The sequence below is a fragment of the Heterocephalus glaber genome, unplaced genomic scaffold (genome assembly GCF_053883595.1).
Source record: "Heterocephalus glaber isolate CG9 unplaced genomic scaffold, H.glaber_assembly_v1.0 deba00001561, whole genome shotgun sequence".
Lineage (NCBI taxonomy): Eukaryota > Metazoa > Chordata > Mammalia > Rodentia > Bathyergidae > Heterocephalus > Heterocephalus glaber.
Window position 1 is genome coordinate 428070 of NW_028258349.1, and position 19526 is coordinate 447595.

A 19526-nucleotide genomic window follows, 5' to 3' on the forward strand; every position below is an offset into this window, starting at 1 on the left:
AAGAAGAAGGAAGAGAAAGAGTAGGCAATAGGCTGATTAAAGTGGGTCCAAAAGGAATCAAACATACTGGTAATATGGGAAAAGAATTCCAAGAAGTTTCTAGTGTCATGGAAAACAGATACATGAGACAGTAACTAGAGGAGGATCAAAGGCCAACAGGACATTTTTCTTAAAATTTTCCTCTTTTTAAGGGGTAGGTTATAGCATGTTGTGTATGAACAAATATCATCTGATTAAGAGGGAAAGTTTGATGCTGTATGAGAGAAAAAGGAGAACTGTTGGAAAGAGTTCCTTAAGTAGCAGGAAGAAATGCAAATACCATTCATAGGTGAACAGTTAGGCTTTTGAGGGGATAATGGGGGATTCATTGCTTACTTTGAGTAAATGAAGATAATGCTCAGGATCCATCCTGCCTGGTACTTGGCTAAGCATTGCATCTCATCTTTACTCATGATCTCGGAGAGAAAATTGTTCATGCTCATACACAATCTGGTTTTGCAGCCCACTCTTCTGTTAATGTATGTACTCCACAGGGTCTAAAGCGAGCATTTCCAATGGGTGAAATAGGAGAATTAGAATAGAAAAACTAACAAAATGTCTCTGTTTTCCCAAAGAAAATTACTGTCTTCCAGGGATATACAGAATGTTCTCCAAACACTATCAACATAGACAGTACATGATAAACTTCCTAAAAGAGGCACTACCATATGCAACAAGAGTTTATGGGTGATGAAAAGATATAATGAGTTGTCTTAGTTACTTTACTCCTTGCTGAGACAAAATACTCAACTCCCAAAGTTAAAGAAGAAAAGGTTTATTTCAGCTATCAGTGTGTAGAGGTTTCAGAACATAGTTGGCTGGTTCCAATGCATGGTAGCATGGCACAGGGGCATCACAGAGGAGGAATAGTCCATGAAGTGTCAAATACAAAGCAGCAAGCACCAACCCTGCCTTTCTCTTTTATCCAATCCAGGCTACAAGCTATTTGCATGGTGCCACCCACACAAAGGTTGGGGCTTCTCTCTTCAGCAAATCCATTCAGCTACACCAGAACTATGCTAAGTCCAGTCAGTGGCCTAATTTAGTACCACACAACCTTAAGCCCACATTCTCACATCCTAGACCCAGCCACCTCTGGAAAGCCCCACCTATGATCACATGAAGCTTTGGGAGACATCTAGATTCAAGCCATAACATTCTACATTTGGGCCCCAAAAGACTCATGTGCACCCCTTTGTAGAAAAGGCATTTAGTCCACCTGTAAGAGTTGCCAAAGTCCTAACAGTTTCAGCATTGCTGAAAAGTCCAAGTCCATAGTCTTCTCTGAGATTTGAGGCAAACTCTTAGCTGCAAGCCCCTGTACAGATGAAAAGAAAGTTAAACATTTCCAAAATACAATGGGACAGGTAAACATTCCCATTTAAAATAGGGAGATAAATGGAATGGGGCCAAAACAATACCAAAATCCAGCAGGATAAACATTAAATCCCATATTTCCATGTCCAGCACAGGACTAGTTTGTGTCAAGACATGAATTCCAAAGAGCTTGGGTGACTCCATCTCTGTGGCACTCCCAGTAGTTGTAGCTCTCATGGCTTCTCTCTTGGGCTGGCTCTGCTCCCTCCTTGAAGTTTTCCTCAGATGATTCATGTCTTTAACTTCTCCAACCTTCTATGGACTCCACCTTCCTCTTCACACTCACCACCTCACACACTGCCCTCTCAGAGATACACTCCCTGGCCTCCCAGGCCTTCTTATGAAATCTAAGGGGAAGCATTCCTGATCCCACAATTTTTGTTTTCCAAATGCACCTAAAACCAGCACCACATAGATGACACCAAAGTCTGCCACCAGCTAGAGCAGTAACCAGCCTTCCTTCTCTTTTGGCTGTAGGGGTTGAGTACCTGCATTGCTGAGCACTAAGAATCAAATCCTGAGGAACGACTTCCCTAGGCCACCACCATTTTGAAACATAGTACTCTGGGGCTCTCTTCTCAAAACAAAGTTGTTCACCTTTGCAATTTTGAGGCTGCAAAGTCTAGAGTCCTGGTGGTTCCTATGATGTCCTCAGGCCATCTTTTCCATTGTCCTATTCCTTCTCAGCAACCAAATTCTCCTCTGCTTCATCTTTGCAATCAAACTTTACTGGAGCTTCCTATCTGGCCAAACATAAAACATTTTAAATCATTCTACTGGGCCCTTTGCACTTGATTTTCAACATACATCTGGCTAAAAGCCCCCAACAGTAACCATGCCACTGCCTCAACATTAGACTGCCTTGAAATTTCTTCCACCAGATTAATTAGTTTGCCACACTTAGTCTCAAGCAAAGTCTCTGGACAAAAACAAAATGCAGACAAATTTTCTGACAAAGCATAACACATATGATCTGGATTCCAACAACCAATGCAATCCTTATTCCCAACGGAAACGTTGTGAGCCTGGTCTTTACTGGCATCATTTCTATCAGCATTTTGGTCTTCTGTGCTCTGACCAGAATCTCCCATAAAGTTTAGCTTACACCATTCCAGGGCTGATTCTTCAGCTGGCATCTCCAAGCCTCCCAAACTCTTTTCACAAGCCAGTTCCAAAGGCTAACATGGCCACATGGCCAGGTAATATCATAGCAATGACCCAACTTCGCTGGTACCAAAATCTGTCTTAGTGACTTTTCTTGTCACTGAAACAAAATGCCCAATATCCACAGTTAAAGGAGGAAAGATTTATTTCAGCTTACAGTTAGTAGAGGTTAGAGTCTACAGTTGGCTGGTTCCAATGCAGGGTAACATGGCATAGGGGCATCACAGAGGAGAAACAATCCATGGAATGGAAAATATGAGGCAGCAGGCACCAAGCCTGCCTTTCTCTTTTCTCCAATCTGGGCTACAAGGTGTTTCCATGGTGCCACCCACACCAAGGTTAGGGCTTCTCTCTTCAGCAAATCTATTCAGCTGCACCAGAACTATGCTAATTCCAATCAGTGGGCTTAGTACCACACCCTTCATCCTACTATCTCCTCCTTAATTCACATTCATACACCCTAGATAGAGCCACCTCTGAAAATCCCCACCTATGACTGCATGAGGCATTGAGGGGGGCATCTAGATACAAACCATAACATGAGTCAAGTCCGACTGCTTGGGAATAGTCCATGTGCTGGTCCTTTTGAATATAAAAAGGATTTCATCTAACAAACAATGAGAAAATGGTGGCCCAGGAAGACATCACAGCATGAAAAAAGTATTTAGATGGTGTTATGGCTACATGTAAAATGTTCTCCAAAAGGATCACATGTTTGGAAGGTGATTAAATCATGAGGGGGGCTATATTCTCCAGTGGATTCATCCATGGATGAATTCAGTAGCCAAATGTGCTCTTAGAAGTTGAGCCTCATAAGAAAAAGCTGATGAGTGGGAGTGTGACTGGAAGGGTGTATTCTTGTTCCCAGCTCTTCCTTTCTCTCTCTTCCTATCCACCACAGGGTGAGGAGCTTTCTTTTACCAGGCCCTCCACTATTCTGTTTCTGCCTTGAAGCCCACCAGGCATGGACTGAACACACTGAAACTGTGAGCCAAAATAAACCTCTCTTCCTTTATGTTGTGGATGTCCAGTATTTTTCCCAGAAACAGGAAAGTGGCTAAGACAGATGGGGAAAACTTGGGAAACATGACTGCCCTCCACGGCACCCATGCTATCCTCCACTGCCTGTACAAGTTTCTGTTTTGTTTTTTCATTGTTAAAAATATCAAGAGAGAAGGACCTACTTAAGAAAGATCTGAGATGAAATCTAACTAATCATGTTCAATATCCTTCAAACCCAAATCTATTTAATTTTTTTAATCAAGATATGTGTTCTCTTCTAAAGATGGAAACACATTGAATTGTTGCCAAAGAGACAGCACAAATTTGAAATAGAGATTGGTTTAGAGCTCTTGAATATATCGTATTTTTTTGCCCTACCTACCTGCCTACACACACAGACTAGTATAATGGCAAGGTGAAAATACTTTGATTAGCCATTATTGTCTGATGTCATAAGAAAGGGCAGAATGCAAAGGAAGCTCCCTTTTCTGTGTTTCATCTGAGAAAGAAGTGAGGAGCTATGGTAGTTTTTACATGCATCCTGCAAATTTTGTTGGCTTCTCAGGCAATAGGTACCACACTCGGCACTGGACAGTACATTGGCCAGGAGAAAGAAGAAGAGGACAGAGGAACTGAAATGTTCCTTGGCCCACCTGAAATGGATTGAGAATTGGGCCCGCATACCCGTACACTAGACCTCCTCCAAACAGAACAGTTCTTATATCCTATTCACAGTATCAGGGAATGTCCGTGGGTACGACTCCATCCTCCCTCCACCATGTGCTCAGTGTAGCTCCTGTGTCATCAACCCCCACTCCACTCAGGAGCAGCAGGTGATTCATACCTAAGAGTTTGCTGGTGCTACAGCCTCCAGGAAAGTATTAGTGAGAGAAGCCTCCACATGCAACCAAAAAAGCCTGAAGAAAAATTTCAGGTTAGCATTTCTAAGTTGGTTATTTCTTTAAAAATAATGCACCTGTTTGGTCATGACTGTATCTCCATCACCTGAAATACAATGAAGAGGTCTTAGTTTGATGTGTTACTTTTGATCTTTGTTTTAAGATAAAAACTGTTGCACAATAAATAAAAACACCCACTTATATATTACAATGCATAGATTCATTTATTCTATTGTGCTTCCCGGGTACATGTTTTCCTTTGGGAAGTGGAGGGACACCAGCTCCCGTAGTGTTCTTCTTCACCTCAGTGGGCCACCTTCTTATTCTTCCTTGTCCAGTGATGGGTCAAAGCAATGATTCCTGTCCTTGATAACAGCAGGTGGTGTCTGTCTTGGCCAGCCCACTCTCAGAGGCTGAGCTAATTGATTCACCTTTACCTCCAAACCTCCTTCTCACAGCCAGTAAAGAGGGCTGAACTTGGGCCGGGATTTAGCTCAGTGGTTCCGCCGCCTGCTGCACAAGCGCAAGGTCCCGAGTTCGATTCCCCCCCCCCAAAAAAAGAGGGCTGACCTCTTATAGGCTAAATCTCAACTCTTAAATCATAAGAAATAATAATAATAGATATAAATGAGCTTCATAGTTTACAGCAGGTTATGAGATGGGTAAAGCAGGGATTATCATTTCCATTTTACAGATGAGGAAGTTGAGGTCTGCAGTGATTCAGTGACTCACAAAATTGCCCACAGCCAGAAAGCAATGGAACCCTGGCTTGAACCCGGCTTTTCTCCTTCTGAATCTGGTGTGATCTCCAATATCCTGCGTGGCCTCTGCAAAGCGGTGCTTGGAAGACCCTTGTCTAAGAGTAGTGTTTGCATTTTCAAAAATATCCCCAAGGGCCGGGGATTTAGCTCAGTGGTTTCGTCGCCTGCTGTGCAAGAGCAAGGACCCAAGTTCGATCTCTGGTACAAAAAAAAAAAAAAAAAAAAAAAAAAAAATCCCCAAATATCCTTTGCTTATTTCTGCAATTCTACTACAGCAAAGTAATGTTCTAGGGTAAGTGTCGTCTTTCCTCCTGCCTTGCTTTTCACATGCAAATACCCCTAGGATAGGGTTGCTTTTAGGCTTGTGGAAACTGCAGATAAATGGAGCTAATTCAGACTTTGACGCTTAGCACCACTGCTTGCAATGTATCAGCTCTACTGTTCGTAGCCGGTCACTTCATATTACTGAGAATTACATTGTTTATGGATATAATTGGAATGTTAGATATATGAAACAATTGTGAGGAGATTTAGGTAATATATGTAAAGTATGTAGAACATAGTACACAATCAATAATCACACAATTTTGAACATGTATATTTACATATGTCATCTGCAGTCTGAGAGCTTAGATCAGACTCTGCTCTGCCACTCACTCTGCAGAGAAGGGAGCTGCCCTGTACATTAGTTTTCACATTGATAAAATGGTGTCGTAGTATTATCAGGACTATCCTAAAGAATAAATGCATTAATACATTTAATATTGCACTGAATATAAAAAAAGTAGCTGAATGATAATCACAATTTTTATCATTACATCTGCAGCAGAGATGAACTCCTTCTCTTCATGTAGGAAATGGAGATTAATGTTGAGACCAAGTGATCTCTCTGTCCTTTCCAGTATCAGCATCCTGTGACCGCAGGACATCCTCTTGGCAGAATGGGCCAAAGTAGGCAGAAGAGGAGAAAGCATTGCAAATGGAAGGAAGAAAAAAGAAAAGTAGCAGGGAAGAGAGTAAAATTAAAATTCTGCCGCTCTAGCAATGCTGTCACCCAGAAGGCTCCCTCCCTGACCCTGACCGGCTCTCAGCCCTGTCCCACAAGCCTGCAGAGAAGCGTCCGGTCATCCTCCACCTGCTCCCACAGCCACTCCATGGGTCTCCTTTGTCTCGCTGAGGGGCACCCCACACTTCTCCCAGGCCCCCTCATCCATTCAGCTTATGAGTCCTGGGCTACCTCCTCCCCCCATCCATTGACACTGATGTCCACTCCTGAGGACATGGGCTTCTGTTCCTCTTATGTGGCTCACAGAAAGTGAAAACTGCCAGCACTGTTGGTTGAAAGGAGGAAGAGTAGGGCTTGCAGGCAGGCCCTGGTGCTCGGCTCTTCAGAACCCTCCGAGTATTTGTGCATCACCGAGACTTAATGGACCTAATGTCTGTGTCTGTATGTGCGTGTGTGTGTGTGAGTGTGTGTGTGTGCACATTCAGGAAGAGGCAACAGGAAGCAGTGCCCATCCACCTACCTCCTCCACACAGGAGGAAGCCAGGTGTCCCTCGTGTCCCAAGAGCAAAGGTCAGCCCCTGAGTGAGGGAGGTCACTGCTGAAATGGGTTTCAGGGCTAAATCACTGTCCCTCCCAGACACCCGTTTGCAGGGCAGAACCAATTTGAAAATGTGGCCTGATCAGCAGTCTCGCCCGAGGAGAGACCAGGACCAGCCCAAAGGGAGGTAATAAATCAAGGCTAACTTGCCCTGAGCGGGGAGCCATGGCTGAAGCAGCCCAGGCAGCTGTGAGGCAGGATTGAGATGCAATGGCAGAGCTGTGACGGTGACCCCAGCCTGAAATAATTGGGGTTGGGGGAGGTGCACCGTGGGTCAGACTGAGGGGCACTGAAGAATATATGGGGGAAGAGAGCTTTCAAAAGACCTGCTGAGACAATGACAGGCTTTGGTCAGAATAATTATCTGCCATGTTCACACACGCTAAATTCACTTTTAAAGGAGAAACGCACACTCACACAAATACGCAGGCACAAAAGGAAAGAAAACCCTTCTGGGAGAAAACGAAGTACTGAACAGCAAAAACAATAGACCCCAGAGGGAAAAGGTGATAGAAACTTAAGAGAACTTCATTTCCAGGCAAACAGTGCCCTCTAGAGGCATGAATGCTAGCTGCAGGTGAAGTTAAACAAAAGAAGTTCCGAGAAATGAAGCGCAGGAGATGACCCCGCTACTCCGTCATTCTCAAGGTTCCCCTAAGGCAGGGAGAAGAAGGTCCCGACCGTTTCCTGCTTCTGCGTGACTGTCCATGATCTCAGCCTTCTCCTGGGATACCTCTAGCTTCGGCAAGGAGGCTTTTTGCTAAACATGATTCCAAATGGAGTACTGTTAGGGCAAAGGTCGCACTCCAGTTGTGGCATTAGAAAATAGGGAGTTTCCGTAAAGAATGTCACAGAGGAAAATTCAGTACCCTTTGGGGCAGGTGGGAGGGATGAGGAGCAAAAACTGTATTTGCTCTAGAATATGAGAACTTACATCTTTCATCCCTCAGTGAAGCTGCACCCAGAATTCATCCTCTTTCAAAAGCCCGAGACCCAAACAAAGTTCTGGTGAAGAGAATTTCAAAGGCAGAGTGTTCCGGCCAGCAGGTCCCCACGGTGAGTCCCTCCAGGACCCCTGAGCCCCTTCACATCCTTCCTTTATGAAGCCGGTTCAGTCCTCGAATGCCTGAGCCACCGCCTCCCTCGTTCTCTTGTCTCTCTTCCACCACCTCACCCCTAGCTCACCTCAGCAGGCTTCTCACACGCACAGCACACTGAGAACTTTGAAATTAACAAATGTGATCTCAAAACTCAAAACCACTGACTTCGGGCCATGTGCATAGTGTTTGGAGCCTCTGTGAGCCATGACTGACAACAGTCTTCCGGCAGCGTCGCTGAGAGGGGTAGCTGACATAATACAGCAAGATGTCTCTCGTGGTGTGGGGCACACAGCTGATGCTCAACAACAGCCACTGCCCCCTGCTTCCCTTGCTGTCACCACTGAGGAATGTCAGAGGATCCAGCCCACCCTCCTGCCTCTATTCTCTTCCTCCTCAGTCCACGCTGCCTAACAACCCTATCAGGCAACATTCCTGAGCCACAGCTTCACCAGGCCTTCCCCTTACCTCACCACTGTCCCCTGCAGGATACACGCAAACTCCTGGGGCAACCCATGCCGCCTGCAGTCCTCTGTCTTGCTGCACTTGTGCTGACCTTCCCACACAGCTGAGCATGTCCTTGCCACTCCAGTAACAGTGCTTTTGTCTTTTTCCTTGATGTTTCCGTAAGGAAAGCTACTCGCCCCCACCTCCATCCCTCTCCTACCCCAAATCCGAATCCTACCCCTCCTTTGGACAAACTCCAGTGTCTTCTCCTCTTTTGAGCCTTCCCTGGCCATTCCCGGTCCCTGGTGACATTCCGACCATTTGGGCTTCCAAAGTGCATTGTGTCTACCCATTTTGTTCTATTAAATGCAAAATAAATATGATAAATTTGGTAAGAATGATGACAATCCTCAAGTACTGACATGGAAAGATGACTCTGATACATTAGTAACTTATGCAGATAAATAATCTGTACATTCTGAACCGTTCCAGTTAAAAAGAAGGTAAATGTGTACACATACATATACTTGTTTATGGATACACACACAGAGCAAAGGCAGGGAATTTTCATTTTTTAATTTTGAACACTCTGTTACTTGCATTTTTTCCACTGAGCATGTACACACTTTTTAATTTTTTAAAAAAACGTAATTTTTAGACGGGGATTTAGCTCAGTGGTTCCACTGCCTGCCTTGCAAGCACAAGGACCGGAGTTCGATCCCCGGTACCAAAAAAAAAAACCTAATTTTTAGAACTGAACACACTTTCGTTTTACACTGACTGTGTGCCAGGCACTGATTTGGGTGTGGGGAATGCTCAAAGGTAAGCCCTGCCTTCTGCAGGGTTGCTAGTCTGCTAGGAGAAAGGCCTGCAGACACCAAGGTGGGAATGGGCTAAGTTCTCAGAGTCAGGGGACAAAGGCTGAGGAGACTCCGAGGAGAAGAATGCCAGCTCTGTCAGGAGAAACTGCCCGGGACTGGGCAAGAGGAGACCACACTGGACTTGTGATGGGGAGGATGAATGGGTATTCCCAGAGCAGAAAAGGAAGAATCAGGAATTCTTGGTGCAGGGGAAAACACACAAAAACAAAAGCATTGCTTGCTCCCCACCCCTCCTTTTATCTTTTTTTATTTTTTTATTTCTTTGAGACAAGGCCTCACTAAGTTCCTAATTTGCCTAGGCTGGGCTTTTACTTGAAATTTTTCCACCTCACCCTGTCAGAATGCTAGGATTTATAAGCATGCACCACTCTGCCTGGCCAGATGCTTGTCTTGTCTGGGGATTAAGCAAGTGATTTTGTGTGGGCAAAGCATAGCACATAGGTATAGAAGTGGGAGATGAGACTCCCATCAAAGGCTGGGATCTTACCTTATGTGATGAGATTGGAAATTCTTTCTTCATAAAACAAGAAACAACATAGTTTTAAGTATCAGTGTAGCTAGTCAGTGGGTACAATATTTGAGAGATGAAAGAGGAATATGCTCTGGAGATCTATATACATCATTGTGCCTACAACCAACAAGGCTGTATTATATACTTAAGGTCTGCTAAGAAAACAGATATCATTTTAAATGTTTGTTACCACAATAAATTTTTATATACAAATTGTAAAGAAAAATTAAGTACCAGTATAGTATGATTATATACCTTCTGGCATTGCTCTAGAATTGTCTCATGATGTTTATAATAATCTTCCTATATCTATTGCATTTATATAACCACTCACTCTCCATTGTAGTGTTTGAAGTTCTTCAAGTGTGCAACTAAGGCAGATGAGAGTTGTTCCCACCAGAGTGGTATGGAAAACTTAACTACCGCACATCCCATGTTTCTTATTAGAGTTAAAAAAATAAACAGTATTTGTCTCAGGTACACTGCTCTGATCGTAGCCCTGCCCAGGAACATAGCATTTATTTCTCAGAATTACTCTCTGAGCAACCAGTGGAAGAGACTGCACTACATCCTCCCCCCTTCCCTTCCACATCCAGCTCCCCATGGGGAGGCAGAGCCCAGCTCCCAGTGTGCTGCTTTTGTGGATATGCTGGAGAGGTGGCTGCTTGGCCGGCAGAGTATCCACATGGCTCCTGATGATAACACCTCAAGCAAGAGAAAAGAAAAACGGTTTTCCGTTGATGGCAGTGTGTGCAGCCGGCTGAGCTGTTTGGCACAGTCCCTGCAGCTGTGTATTCATGATGCCATGCTGTGTATTTAAGCCAAAAAAAAAAAAATCTCTGAATGATATAATCAATACAAGCTGGAATTTGGTTGACCATTTAAGTGTTTGTTTGTTTCTCCCTGCCAAATATCTGCTGTATGGGGGAGGAAGCTGAGCTATGTAGGAATGAACACCCTGAAAAGTTTAAAACCCTACTGTGCAGAAAAACAGAGACAGATTCTGCCACATGTGGTGCCACTTGGCTGAATTTCCCAACTGTTCAAATGATTTCTATGGCAAACCTTCCCAAAGGATGGGGGAACTAGAAGAGCCACTTCCCATTCTCAACAGGGAGCAGGTGATGGGGCAGCATAGGAGTGAGTGAGGGGGCTGGAATAAAGGAACTATTCCACACAAGGTGGATCTAAATGAGAAATGGGGATCGGCATGCTGATGCAGCCAGAGAAATACACCTGCCCAAACAGAGCACTTCCCGCCTATGCTACCAGCAGGTTCATTCTCTGTCAACCACCCCCGTGTGGAATTTTTCCTCCCTTCATTGAGGCCCTTTGTTTAAGGTAGATGGCATATTTGTAGGTAAAGTCTTTAGGATTCCCTGTGAAGGAAGCTGTGTAGTCTGATTATGTTTTCTTCCTTGCTTAGTTTTTAAGGCACTATGAGGTGAACACTGGAAATTGAAGCGGAGTTTGGCAGAAATTAAGTCTGTCCGGCTGCCTACATCTAGCTGCTTTCTCTTCAAAGTCAGGATGAGACTGAATCAAGTTAAGATGGTTCTGGGCCAAGTAACTAAGGAATATCTCCTTGCTTTCCCAAATCAGAGGAACTTTCACCCCAAGATCCCAAGAAAAAGTGCAGGATGAACTAGTGGCTTTGGCTCCCAGAATGGATGTTGTGAATGCTGAGAGATTGAGCAGCACTTCAGCCTGAGTCCAGGTGGCAGGGAATGGGAGAGAGAGCAAGCGAAATAGAGAAGGAAAGTGGACTTTTAATAGATAGTGACTCCACAAACACAGAAATCAGGGACCTGGAAGTGGATCCAGCAGCTTGGTCCTCATTCTATACTGCTTCGTTAATTACATACTATTGTTTTATTTTGTATTTAGCTTTCCAGAAAATTTTAGATCCTCAGGAGTAGTAGAGGACGATCATATTTACAAAAGCAGATAATCAAAAGCATGGTCAGACTTGTCCAAGACCACAGAGCTCCTGAGCTGTAGGATGACAGCTGCAATCTTAAACTCAGCACTTCCTGCAGCACTAATTTTGTGACATTGTTTGGTGAATCTCTTGCAAACTTGCTTGTTTTTATCCCCCTCCCCCTAATAATGAGGTATTTATTTCCTATTTCAAGAAGAAAATATCCTAAATATCCAAAAGTGGTTAACAGCTTTATACATCTCTAATACTGTAGAGTCATACTGGATGTATTCTGGAATAACATCAGATTTTGGTTAAATGAGTTCTCTCTGTATTAAATATACAAATTCTCCACTGGAGTTCAAATTGAGACGTGTATTAATTGCTGAGTGAGTCCATTTTATTAGGAATGCATTCCCAGGCTCCCCAAACACTTTTCTGCAAATCAAAATCCATGTTGATATTATTTCGAGTTTTAAAAAATTAGGCAACTAAGTAGACCTTATGGAAGTGTGATTTATCAGCAGCAAGATCTCAATATTTAGCAGAAATGGATGGAGGGGGCAGAGGCCTGGTGGGAAATGTGGGTCTCCAAAGCCCATAGTTCTAAAAAGTTTCACTTAGCAGTTAATTGCAAAACAAACAAATCCTCATCTTGTTCCAATTGAGAAGCTAAGTGGGTAAAATTTACATGTAAGGAGAGAGAAAAGGGGGCCACCTAGCCCCTTCATGTGCCCTGAATCCATATCACCTTGTGTGGCTTTCCACCATTTTATATAAATCTGAGTCTCAGGGACACCAGAGTATTTAGTATAACACAGAGCTGATCTCTTTCAATCTTAGAAGTTTTGACATAATTGGGTGGGAGACATTAGGCAAGCAAAATGGAGGATGAACTGCAGAGATCTGTGACAGTATTCTGAGAAAAACATCCTGAATTTCCAGTCTAAAGACAAGCATGGAAAAATATCCCAGCAGCCCTGTGCTGTGACATTTTGGTGGATTGGTGTCCATTAGCAGGAGTTTCCCCAGAAGAGGAGGACCCGAAAAAGGATTCCTAATAAGGACAAAGGCAAGAGTAGGGAACATTCCCCAGCTTAGTTTCAAATATTCAGGTAATTCTAGGAAAAGATGGCATCAAGGCCACTTTGAGGAGAAAGAGCCCCCTTCAGAAGGGACTATACTCTTGCAGTGTGGAAAATTAAGGTGCAGGATAAAGCATACCAAATGGTATAGTGATTCATTTGTTCACTCAACAAATATTTATAAGTACTTACTACATATTAACACTTGTTGGAAATTCACTGGCGAACAAACCCAGTAGCACCAACTGCCTAGTGGGGAAAACAAACAATAGAGCATAAACACACACACAAAAAAAAATGTTAAAATGTTAGTCAGAGTAGGCCAGACTTTGCTGTGATAATGAAAAAACTTTAAACTTTCAAAAGCTTGGCATAAATATTTAAATCCCACACCCATGAGTCAGCTCTCAACATCTGTACCTCTACTCTCTGAAACATGTAGCCTTCAGTCATTGAGGAAGAGCAAGAGACAGTTGAAGGATGTATTTAAGAGCCAGGCTGGGAAGTGACTGGCATCACTTCTGCCTGCATGCCATTAGAATAACCCCAAGCACCTCCTGGCTCTTAGGAAAACTAAGAAATACAGGAAAACACACCTTTATTTATTGAGCACTAATAGTGCCTGACACATAGAATTACAGATGTTGAGACGTCTCAACTGATAGGACCCCTACCTTCTCTGAGACCAAACCTATGAAGTAAATGGCTTCTAGAATCCTCTCCATCCCAGTAGTGGTGGCAGTGATTTTGAGCAACCTTCCTCCTAGTCCACCTAGTCTTTGAGTGTAGACACAACTACTAGGCACTTCCTCTGACTCACAGATCTGCCAGGGCATTACCCACTGATTTATTGTTTTTCTCTCATTTCAACTCTCAAGTCTCACTCTGATCCCTAGTCAGTTCTCTCTACTTACCTACTAGGTCTACAGATTCCTTGCAGATGTTTGCATATAGCTTGTGTTCATTGAGCCAGAATTAAACGCTTCTTTAAGAAGCAAAAGCAGAGGATTAACTTTTCCTCCTGCACCCAATAGACTCTTTCCTGCCCATGCTGATCCTGTAGCTTCACGCTAAAGTAGCCCCCTCTTCCTCACCTGTCTTCTGAGGCCCCACTAATATCCCACAACCTGATTTAAGTTTCTGAACCTTCAAACACACTAAACATTATAACTACACTTTTTCAAATCTCTTCTCAACAAAAAGATTGTAAGCTCCCTGCAAGATGAAAGAAACTCATTCTACAGTTTCTGCTGTCATTTCATGAGACTTGGTGTGAGGAAGTAGCTCTCTTGTGCCTTTCTTCCCCTTTGTGACTCTGGAGAGTGAGCTGTGCCTTGACATTGCCCTTCAACCTGAGTAGCCCCAGAATACATGAAGACAAGATTAGAGCCAAAACATGGGCCACACACTGAAGGAAGATATTCTGCAAATTGGCCTGTCTGGGCTTCAACACTTGTTAAAACTGGGTTCAAATTCTGGCTTTACTATTGCTGATTGAGTGATCATAGATGAACTGTCATCCTTTTCTGAGTCCTAGATGGTTCATTAGAAAAATACAATAGCCTTTCAGTAGTGCAGTGACAATTAAAAGTTACAGATACAAAGTTCCCAGTTCTTTTGTAAGTAAATCCTTAAAATGGTGGTATTGTTCTGTATTTTTTTCTCCTATTCTCTCTCTACTCTCCACTTGATGGTTCCTGCTTGCTTCTTTTGATGTTTCTCTCTAGTTCTATCAATGGTGACTATTGATTCTTTCTAGTTGTTGATATCCCTAAGGAAATGCCTTCAACTGGATTAGTTATACATATAAAACATGCTCTGCAGAGTTTTCTTGCCAGAATACTATAAAGATCACTGGCCTGCTTTGGTCTTAGACTCTGATGAGTTTCCACCTAACCAGGGTTTCCATGCCAGGGTGTCATGGCCCAAAACCCAGGGATCCATGTGTAAGGAACTGCCCTGCATCTCTTTTTAAATAAAGTGATTATGTAACTAGCAAGTACTGAGGTTTTGGTCCTTGATAGATATTCACTAAAAAAAAAAAAAAAAAAATGTGGGATCTTCATGATTGGAACACCAGGGGAACAAATAACCAGCAGAGAGAGCAGTGTTTTGCAGCTTTTATTGGGCATATAAATCACCTGTGGATCTTATTAAAACTACAAATTCTAATCCATCATGTCTGGAGCAGAACTTGTATTCCCAAGAAGCCCCCAGGAGGTGCTACTAGTGTGAACTCAGGCTACCCTTTGAGTAGCAAGGTATAAAGAGCTACGCCATTGACTATCTCTACTTCTTGCCCTAATGATCTATTTCTGTGCTAGTGGCCCACCCTGGAATATAGATGACATATTATTCTACTATCAACTTTAGGAACATTGAGAAAATAGAGTATCAAGTGAAATGCTCTGTGCTTCAAGTAACAAAAATGAAAGACGGTGGTTACCTGCCTCACCTAAGGACTCACTGAACAATTTGACTGTACATCGCTCTAAAACTATGAGTTCTTCAAAGGCAAGTGCCTCTTCCATGATTTTATATATCCAACATTTAGTAAAGTGTCTGGCATGTACCTAGTAGATTCTCAACAAATATTCGTTGAACAGAAATGAATTTCTCTTCAGTATAACCTAAAATTTCTAGTGCACACAGCAGGTACTCAATAAAAGCTTGTTGAATGAATTAATAAAGATGAAAAGAAGTAATGGGTATGGTCCTGTGTAGAGGAAGATATTATTTCACATCAAAATCATCTGAACAAGATCATCTCTCAGGGCTGGAAGGGCACAGAGGGAAATAATACTGCTGTTAGACAAAGTCCTTGGAAACGAGTAGGCCTCAGCTGACAATCCAAATTGGTTTGGGTACCATCTGGTGCTATGATTGAAGCATTTTTCATGCTCACTAATAAAGAATTCAGGCTGGCTTTAGGGAGCACCAGGTCAAACTAGTGAGTCCTAAGGGCTGAGCACAGAAGCTGCCTATGGTGGCTGCAGAGGGAGCTGCTGACTTGGGCTGCCATCCCCTCCTACCCATGGCCAGGAGCATGTCTTACAGAAAACGAATGCAGACTCCAGGGAGCAGCTCCAGGTTCTGTGAGGAGCTCACCAGGGAGTACCTGACTGCAAAGCTGGAGCAAATGAAAGGCTCCTTTCTCAGTGTTTGGCTTATAAAAGAAGCCTGGTGGCTGGAATCCACCAGCTCCCTGCAATCTCAGACACCAGAGCAGCTCTGAGAGCTGCAGACAGGCAGGGAAACAAATGAAAGAGAAATGCTGCCAACATTGGTAACAAAAGCATGTTCACATTGCTGGAGTTACGCGGGATGTAGCCTAGGAATTTTGCTTTCAGGAAAAAAGAAAAAGAACATTTGGAGTCTGAGACGGAGAGGGCATAACAGAATGATTATTCTCCATGAGGAAAAGTAGGGAAAACTGGGAAGCAGCACCAAAACAGAAATGACAAATTTCCTATAAGATGGCTGAAAGTATATGTTTCCCTTCCTGCAATCTTCATGTACTCTTTTCTAAAGTGAGACTCTCACGGACATGCTCAGAGAAAGACCATGGGAGCTTATTTTGGTCCCTCTTTTGTCATTTTTGCTTTCTTTCTTCTTTTTCCCTCCCTTCAGCTCTCTGTCTGGAATAGGCTAAGCAGGCAGTGCCTAAAGATAAAGCAAATAATATGAATCATTCTCGAAATTTAATTTCTCCAAAGTGAATTTTGAGAGGTAGTAACAAGTACAGGTTGAGCATCCCTAACCCAAAAGTCCTAAATCCAAAATGTTTCAAAATCTGAAAGTTTTTCAATATCATGTCAGCAATGAATGAGTTTCAGATTTCAGATTTTCATCTTAGAGGTACTCAATCAGTAAAATTCATGCAAAAGTTTCAAAACTTAAAAACTCCAAAATCTGAAACATATTTGGTCCCAAGCTTTTCAGATAAGGGATACTCAGCCTATGATAACTAAGAATAACTAGTATTTTTAATCACTTACCATGTGCCAAAGACCACTTACAGCACTTTAAAGTTAACTCAGTGAGTCACAATCCACTCAGGGGGTGCCATAATAATCATTGATATTTTATATATGAGGAAACTGTAAAAAAAAAAAAAAAAAAGGAAGACCAAGCAGCTATTACAAGAACTCTCAGAAAATGTACCATGAAGTCTAGTCTAAAAGTCATTCAGGCTGGCTCCAAAGCCCACATTAAACACCTCACTGTTTTGCTCCTGAGAAAGAAAGTCAACTTGTTGGGCCAATTACCACAGTGACCCCTCTATGGCAGCCATCCCTACTCTTGGGGTACACTGCCTGCCTTTCACTGGCTTGGGTTTTGTCCATGGATTCCACCTCTTAATCATTTACCTCTGTCTTATCCAATGAAGTCATTTCTTGGACAAATTTCACTGTGGCTTCAGGATACCCTAATCAATAGTCCTGGTCTGGTGTCCAAGTTCATGAGCTCTGGGAGGGAAGATGAAACCTTCCCACCCTTTTCTTGCTTCTCCCACCCTCTTATTTGCTCTCATTCAGCCTGTGCTGCCTCTTTTTTTCCTGATAACTCTGACCACCTATTTTCCAAACTGGATTTATTTCCTTGGTCATTTTCATTCTGCTATTCTGCTATCTTAAATCTATTTCATTAATTTCAAATTTCATATCAGTGTCTCCAGCATCCAGAACTGCTCAAAAATATAGTTTGTGCAGATGTGTCACCTAATTTCCCCCACAGTATAGCAGAGATATTGAGAGAGTACAGAAATAAACCAATAAAACTATCTTTCCCTTATTTTCCTTGTAATCTTCTGACCTCAGAAAATCAAAAAGGATCTAGTCTAAACTTTATGCAGCTAAGAAACGCCAGGATGGGTGGCAGCACATGTGTTAGGAGGACATTAAGGACGTGAGATGATCACCAAGAAATTGGGGCCTGGGATTGACTCCTGTGCTTACTTTCTACTGAGACATCTCCCCAAAACCTCTTTGTCTGGGGACCCTGACCCTGACCCTGACCTCCAGGATCCATTTAGGAAGGTGGTGCCACACTAGATTTTCAGAAGTGAAAATTTCATTCTTGGTCAAGAGGGATAAGAGAAAAGGAGAAAACATTTCAAATGGCACCCACAACTATTCAGATACTAATGAAAACTTAAGGAAATGGAAGCAGAAGCATATCATCTGCATTAAGTTTTTACAGCCTAGTGGGTTGTTAGGAATCAGGAGTGCACTGCTGGAAGTCAGAGTTCCCCCTGATGTGTCTTCCAGCTCAGGTATTCTGTTTTAACTTCAAGCAGAAGAAAGTGCAACCTCCCTCTCTCTGCTAGCCAGCCCTCTACTTGACCCTCTCATGCCTATGTGCTATCTGCAATCCTCTAGAAAGGTATGATAAAGAAAGCATGGATTCTGAAGTTAACAGGCTGTAGTCCAAAGCTTGTTTCTATGATTGGTTAATTATGAGATCTGGGGCATACTGTTTAATTTTTCTGAGCTGTCACCATGATGAAATGAAGCAAAATAGACAAGTAGTTAGTACAGCTCAGGTTAGCATAATATTGAGTCTTACTGATAGTGTCCTACATTTTCCTTTCAAAACTTCAATTTTCTTCTTTCCTTGGGTTTTTCCTTTTTTGTGTGTGTCTTCTATTTAGAAACCTTTGTGATTTCCTTTTAACTGCTTACAACTATTTTTTTCTAAGTTCTTAATTCCTTTCCGGCATCAAGTAGGAAGAAAAGGGAAATGGAAGCATGTAAAGGTATTCATCTTGGAAATTATAAAGGGGAAGCACTGCAAATCAGCCATGACCCAAAAGGGAGTAAAACAGTATTGAGATCCTGTAAGTCTGGAGGCACCATCTGGGACTAAAACTTACAAGGAAACAAATCAAATCAGTCTTTCCTTCATTCAGAAGATACTTTTGCCTCCGGGATCACAGCAGCCTTGAGCAATTTTCAGGGATAAGCCATGAAGCACTGTTGTGTATTGCAGAGGAGGGGGAGGAAAACCCATTCTACAGCATTCCCAAATCCCTTCATCTCTCTCTGGACAGCCATCAGGATCTGAAGACTCCTTTGAAGATACCTGGCTAATTTCTTAGCATCTTCTCTCATGAATATTCTTCATGATGGTCTCCTGAGAACTTATTCATGTTATCAAGAAACTACCTTTTTTGCTTTTGCTTTACTCCAGTAACAGGAAAAAGAATTACCAAAAAAAGAAAAAAGACAATATTAGGCAAGCAAGGTACAGGTGTCCTTCAGGTTATGGCCTGGATTCAGGAACTGCTCAGTTCTATTCCCTATGACATCTCCTTGTTTGCAATCTGAGGAATGAGAAATACAAACATAACACAGTAGAAGAATTGGCCCAAAGAAGTGTAGATAATAAGGGAGGCGCCAGAGAGGAAAAGCTCAGTCACATCTGAATGGAGAAAAGAACCAGCAGGGAAAACTTTATGGAAAAGGTAGTTTGGGGGTTGAACAAGATTTGTCAGGGAAAATGAAAGGTGGAGCAACCCAGTTATATGAGTACCACAAAAAACAAGCACAAGCAAGAAAGTATGGACTATATTTCAAAAAGCGTGAACAATTCAATTTGGAAGGAGACAGTGACCCTGTAAGGGAATGATGGATGAAAGAATGGAAAAAGCCAGAGGAAGGGGGCATTTCAGTTAAGCAATTTCAACAACAGGAAGCCACAGTGCAGCTAATGTGCTGAAGATAATCCAGTGTGGGA